The following is a 6,584-nucleotide window of genomic DNA, read 5'->3' on the forward strand; positions in this document are numbered from 1 at the left end:
TGTTAGCACTACAGTACTTGCCCACTCTTACGACCTCAACAGCGATTGCGCACGGAATGAAAATAAAGGACCACACATGGGGAAAAGACGAAAAGAAGAGGATAGTAGCTCTTCTGGACACAAAACGAAATGAGAGAGTGATCGCTTTATATAGGGGAGAATAGAGAGAGGTCTCATAAACGCGCATTAAAACAATTTCAATTAATTCAGATTTTTTCCAACGGTTTGAAACGTTCATGCGTCATTATGTTTGATATAAAACGTTCATGCAAATTTAAACTTGAAATAAAAACGTTCATGCAAATTTAAGTTTGATATAAAACGTTCATGCAAATTAATGTTGATATAACGTTCATGCATAGACATAATGACGCCCAAACATTTATTTTGTTTGAAATCTTTTAAGTATTAATTCAAAAATTCAAAAGAAGTTTTGCCAAAAAAGATAAGTCTTGACCCACACCCGAACCCGAACCCGGCCCGCCCGCCCAGACTGACGGCGGCGGCGGCGCGAAGCACTGCGCGTGTGTGAAAATGTGTGATTGCACCAACTAGCCCATTGCCTAAGTCCTCTCCCTCGCACAAAAGTGCTAATGACCCAAGGGCCACTCTAATATCAAAATTTTCAATACTTATGAAGAGGTATCATCTTTAGTTTTCCCTATTTGGGACTAAAGGTTCATTCACAAATAGTGAAAATGAGCTAGTGTCCTTAGTGACCAATAGATCCTAAGTTCCAATCCCACCAAGACCAAAAACCAAACTATTTTATAAACTCATTTTCTCTAACAATCCCCAACATGAATGAAATACCGATAAAAAATTAGAAAACGGAAAGCGAGAAATACCACTTAGGCAAGAGGTGTCCATGAGGTCTTGAACCTTTGCTTAGTGATAAATTGTCGTAACTATTTGATGGACAGTGAACGCGATGTCTTGAACTACCATCGTTTGGTGTAATCCGCGATAATAACCACGCGTGATATCTCTCTAGGTGCTGTCGAGTTCGTGCCGTTGTGTCCTTTTTGGCCCTGGACAAATCCCGTTTCTCCGAATGCTCTAGAGAATCAACTCTCTTCTCATAGGAAGCGACCCACTTCCACATTCAGATAAGTGAGTTCTATCAAGAGTGTTTACTACTACACCCCACTTCAATCTAAAATTGAAACTATAGAACTCATTTAGACTTAATAGAAAGTCATCCTCACATGCAGTCACACTATCACGTCTACACCATAGGGAAGCGGCAGAGAATGAATTCTCTGATAGTGTTGACCTTGACCCGCCACAAATTAGTTTCTCATACGAAACCTTGATCTTGGGATCTCCAGTCAGCAAGGTTGAGTATCCTTCATGGCAAGTTTATTTAATGAGCCTAAGCCCCATCCCCTTAGATGCATTACTAACTATCTCCTTGGACAAACCTTTCGTCAAAGGGTCCGCGATATTCTCCTTGGACTTAACCCAATCAATGGAAATAACGCCTTTTGAGATTAGTTGTTTTAGGGTATCGTGTCTTCTTTTAATATGTATAGACTTCCCATTATAGTAGCTGTTTTTAGCTTTAGCTATGGCAGCTTTATTATCACAATGTATAGATATAGACGGCACAGGCCTATGCTAGAGAGGAATGTCTTCTAAAAAGCATCTTAGCCAAGCGGCTTCCTCTCCTGCTTTATCTAGCGCAATAAACTCAGATTCCATAGTGGATCGAGCTATGCAGGTCTGTTTGGAACTCTTCCAAGAAACAACCCCACATGCTAGAGTGAAAACATATCCACTCATAGACTTAGACTCCTCTGAGTCTGATATCCAGTTTGCATCACAAAATCCCTCAAGTACGGCAGGATACCTTTCATAATTCAAACAAAAGGTCAACGTGTATTTCAAATACCTCAACACTCTAAAAAGTGCATCCCAGTGTTCCTGCCCTGGATTACAAGTATAGCTACTTAACCTACTCACAACATAAGCAATGTCTGGCCTAGTACAGTTCATCAAATACATCAGACTTCCTATAACTCGTGAGTATTCGAGTTGTGATACTCCATTACCTCTGTTCTTTTTGAGTTTACAACAAGGATCATACGGAGTATAAGCAGGTTTACAATCAAAATGATTGAATTTTCTAAGCACAGATTCAACATAATGAGATTGACAAAGACTATAACCGTTAGAATTTCTCCTAATTTTCATCCCTAAGATTACATCTGCAGGGCCTTAGTCTTTCATGTCAAAGTTCTCATTCAGCATGTTCTTAGTGGAACTAATTACATCCATGTTTGTACCAAGTATAAGCATATCATCAATATACAAGCATACAATCACACATGCATCATTTACAAGCTTAGTATATACACACTTGTCAGATTCATTGATTCTAAAACCACTAGAAAACATTACATGATCAAATTTTTCATGCCATTGTTTAGGTGCTTGTTTCAATCCATACAAATATTTTTTCAGTTTTCAAACTTTGTTTTCACAACCTTTCACTACAAAACCCTCAGGTTGTTCCATATAAATTTCTTCATCTAATTCACCATGTAGAAAAGTTGTCTTTACATCCATTTGATGTATTTCTAGGTTATGAACAGCGGCTATAGCAATTAACATTCTAATGGAAGTAATTCTCGTAAAGGGTGAGTAAGTATCAAAGAAATCTACACCTTCCTTTTGTTTGTAGCCTTTGACTACTAACCTAGCCTTGTATTTTTGAATAGTTCCATCTATGTTACGTTTCCTCCTGAAGATCCATTTACATCCTATGGCCTTACACCCTGGAGGTAAATCTACTATCTCCGATGTATCATTTTTTTTGATGGATTCCATTTCACTAATATAAGACTCTTTCCACCACGGAGCTTCAGAAGAAGTCATGGCTTCTCTATAAGTCTGAGGATCAGACTCAGCTAGTGTTATGAAGTCAGGTCCAAAGGAGGTTTTGGTTCTAGCCCTTTTACTCCTCCTAAGATCAAATTCTACTTCATCTTCCTCTAAAGGTAAAGTCTGAATGGTTAAAGGAACATCTAGGGGATCAACTCCTCTCTTACGAGAATCAGATTTTAAAGGAATTTTTTTTTCAAAAAACACAGCATCCCTAGACTCCATAATAGTATTTACACCAATTACAGAAACATCAGAATTCACAACCATAAATCTATATGCAGGTGTATGCTCAGGATACCCTATGAAGACACAGTCAACAGTTTTGGATCCTATCTTGGTTGCTTTAGGCTTAGGGATCTGAACCTTATCCAAACACCCCCACACTTTAAAGTATGCTAAATAAAGTTGTCTACCTTTCCACAATTCTTATGGAGTTTTATCTGATCCTTTAAAAGGTACTCTGTTCAGGATATAGCAGGATGAGAGGACAGCTTCCCCCCACAAGTTCGAAGGTAATCCTGAACTAATTAACATGGCATTCATTATCTCCTTAAGGGTGCGGTTCTTATGTTCATCTACTCCATTAGACTGATGAGAATAAGGAGGGGTAACCTCGTGTATTATGCCATGTTCTACACAGAAATCTCCTATAGGAGTTATGTACTCGCCACCACGGTCAGACCTAATGGTGTTAATGGTAGTATTCAATTGGTTTTCAACTTCTAGTTTATACCTCTTAAATGCTTCTAAGGCATCATCCTTACCTCTAAGCAGATAAATATGACAGTACCTAGTACAGTCGTCTATAAATGTAACAAACCATTTCTTACCGCCTCTAGTTTGAACTGATTTCATGTCAACTAGGTCTGAGTGAATTAATTATAAGGGTTTAGAATTTCTATGAACATTTTTGCTAAAAGGTTTTCTAGCATACTTTGATTCTACACATATTTCACATTTGTGTTCCTTTTCCAAAATAAATTTGGGTATGCAGCCCACATTGGCTAGTTTAAGCATTGATTTATAATTTACATGTCCAAGTCTACCATGCCAAACGTTCAAAGACTCACAAACATAAGCAGAAGAATCATTATTATTCATTACAGCAGAGTTTACATTAAGCTTATACAGACCCTCAGTCTTATAACCCTGCCCCACATAATCCTTACCCTTAGTTACAACACATTTCCCAGATTCTATTACAATTTTAAAACCCTTATCATCTAAAACAGCACAAGAAACAAGATTTTTGCAGATGTCCGGAACATGAAGAACTTCATTCAAAGTGAGAGTCTTGCCAGAAGTGATCTTGAGCCCAACTTTGCCTTTTCCTACAACCGCAGCTGCAGATGAGTTACCCATATAGAGTTTCTCTCCTTCCCCTACCTTACTGTAGGAGGTGAACATTTCTTTGTTCCCACAGACATGTTTGGTAGCCCCAGAGTCTACCACCAGTCTCTCACATTTGTTACCAAATTTACTTCAGACACCGTGCCAGAAAATTCATCTTTGTTGTTTTCAACCAAATTAGCATTATTTTTCTTTTTAAGGTCCTTACGGTTTCTACAGTGAACCGCCATATGGACAGGATTTCCGCAAGCATAGCAATCACCCTTAATTTTATTAATGCTAGATTTAGGTTTCTGAAACATACCTTTCTTTCCTGGAGGTTTCTTGGAGTTGTTTCGGTTCTTATCAGCATTGGAACCTTTGTGTTCAGTCACATGAGCTTTGTAAGACATGTCCCTTGAAGAAGATACATTTTTGTCCTTGGAGCACAACAATTCTTCAACTTGAATTTTCTTACCCAGTTCAACCATAGTAACTTCAGCAGTTTCATGTCTCAGTTTCTTCTTGTACTCGGACCAGGAAGTAGGCAATTTCTCGATAGCAGTAGACACTTGAAAAGTTTCATCAATCACCATACCTTCGGCAAGAATTTCATTCATAATTTGCTGGAGTTCAAGGAATTGATCAACCGCAGATTTGTCATTCACTATTTTATACTCATAAAGCCTACCTACCAAGAATTTCTTACTTCCGGCAGTTTCAGCTTGGTATTTCTCCTCCAAAGCAGCCCATAAATCAAAAGAAGAAAAGTTTTCTTTAGCATTGTAAAAATCATACAGAGCATCCTCTAAGCAATTCAGAATATGATTTTTAGACATGTAATTGTTCCTCTTCCATTCTTCTAAAGAAGACTCACGACCAGCATCATTCAGTGATTCATCAAAAGGTTTTAGAACATATGAATCCAACTCATGGTAACTTAGAAAGAATAACATTTTTGACTGCCACCTCTTAAAGTCTTTTCCAGAAAACTTTGCAGGCCTTTCAACATCGTTTTTACCCATTGTTACAGACAGAAATTAGAAATATCGTGTTAAGATTGTCGCGTCTGTAACAATAAAACACTCAAGAAAGATGTTATAAAGATGTAAGAATAAAAGGATTAATTTCTGGAAAGTATATAGACACTCAATTGGACTGCAAATAGAGGACAGAGTCACGTGTTCAACACGCTGTCCTTAACACGATATTTGACCGGTACGCCTCAAGAATGAGTGATGCCTATACCCTGTGGTCAAGTTCGTATCCAGGATAAAACTGCCCGTTGCAAGCACTGTTAGCACTACAGTACTTGCCCACTCTTACGACCTCAACAGCAATTGCGCACGGAATGAAAATAAAGGACCACACAGGGGGAGAAGACGAAAAGAAGAGGATAGTAGCTCTTCTGGACACAAAACGAAATGAGAGAAAGTGATCGCTTTATATAGGGGAGAATAGAGAGAGGTCTCATAAACGCGAATTAAAACAATTTCAATTAATTCAGATTTTTTCCAACGGTTTGAAACGTTCATGCGTCATTAAGTTTGATATAAAACGTTCATGCAAATTAATGTTGATATAACGTTCATGCATAGACATAATGACGCCCAAATATTTATTTTGTTTGAAATCTTTTAAGTATTAATTCAAAAATTCAAAAGAAGTTTTTCCAAAAAAGATAAGTCTTGACCCACACCCACACCCACACCCGAACTCGAGCCCGGCCCGCCCGCCCGCACGGACGGACGGCGGCGGCGGCGTGCGTGCTTCGGTGAGAAGCACCGCGCGTGTGTGAAAATGTGTGATTGCACCAACTAGCCCATTGCCTAAGTCCTCTCCCTCGCACAAAACTGCTAATGACCCAAGGGCCACTCTAATATCAAAATTTTCAATACTTATGGAGAGGTATCATCTTTAGTTTTCCCTATGTGGGACTAAAGGTTCATTCACAAATAGTGAAAATGAGCTAGTGTCCTTAGTGACCAATAGATCCTAAGTTCCAATCCCACCAAGACCAAAAACCAAACTATTTTATAAACTCATTTTCTCTAACAATCCCCCACATGAATGAAATACCGATAAAAAATCAGAAAACGGAAAGCGAGAAATACCACTTAGGCAAGAGGTGTCCATGAGGTCTTGAACCTTTGCTTAGTGAGAAATTGCCGGAACTACTTGATGGACAGTGAACGCGATGTCTTGAACTACCATCGTTTGGTGTAATCCGCGATAATAACCACGCATGATATCTCTCTAGGTGCTGTCGAGTTCGTGTCGTTGTGTCCTTTTTAGCCCTGGACAAATCCCGTTTCTCCGAATGCTCTAGAGAATCAGCTCTCTTCTAATAGGAAGCGACCCACTTC

This window comes from Papaver somniferum, chromosome 7, assembly GCF_003573695.1.
Source record: "Papaver somniferum cultivar HN1 chromosome 7, ASM357369v1, whole genome shotgun sequence".
In the NCBI taxonomy this organism is placed as follows: Eukaryota; Viridiplantae; Streptophyta; class Magnoliopsida; order Ranunculales; family Papaveraceae; genus Papaver; species Papaver somniferum.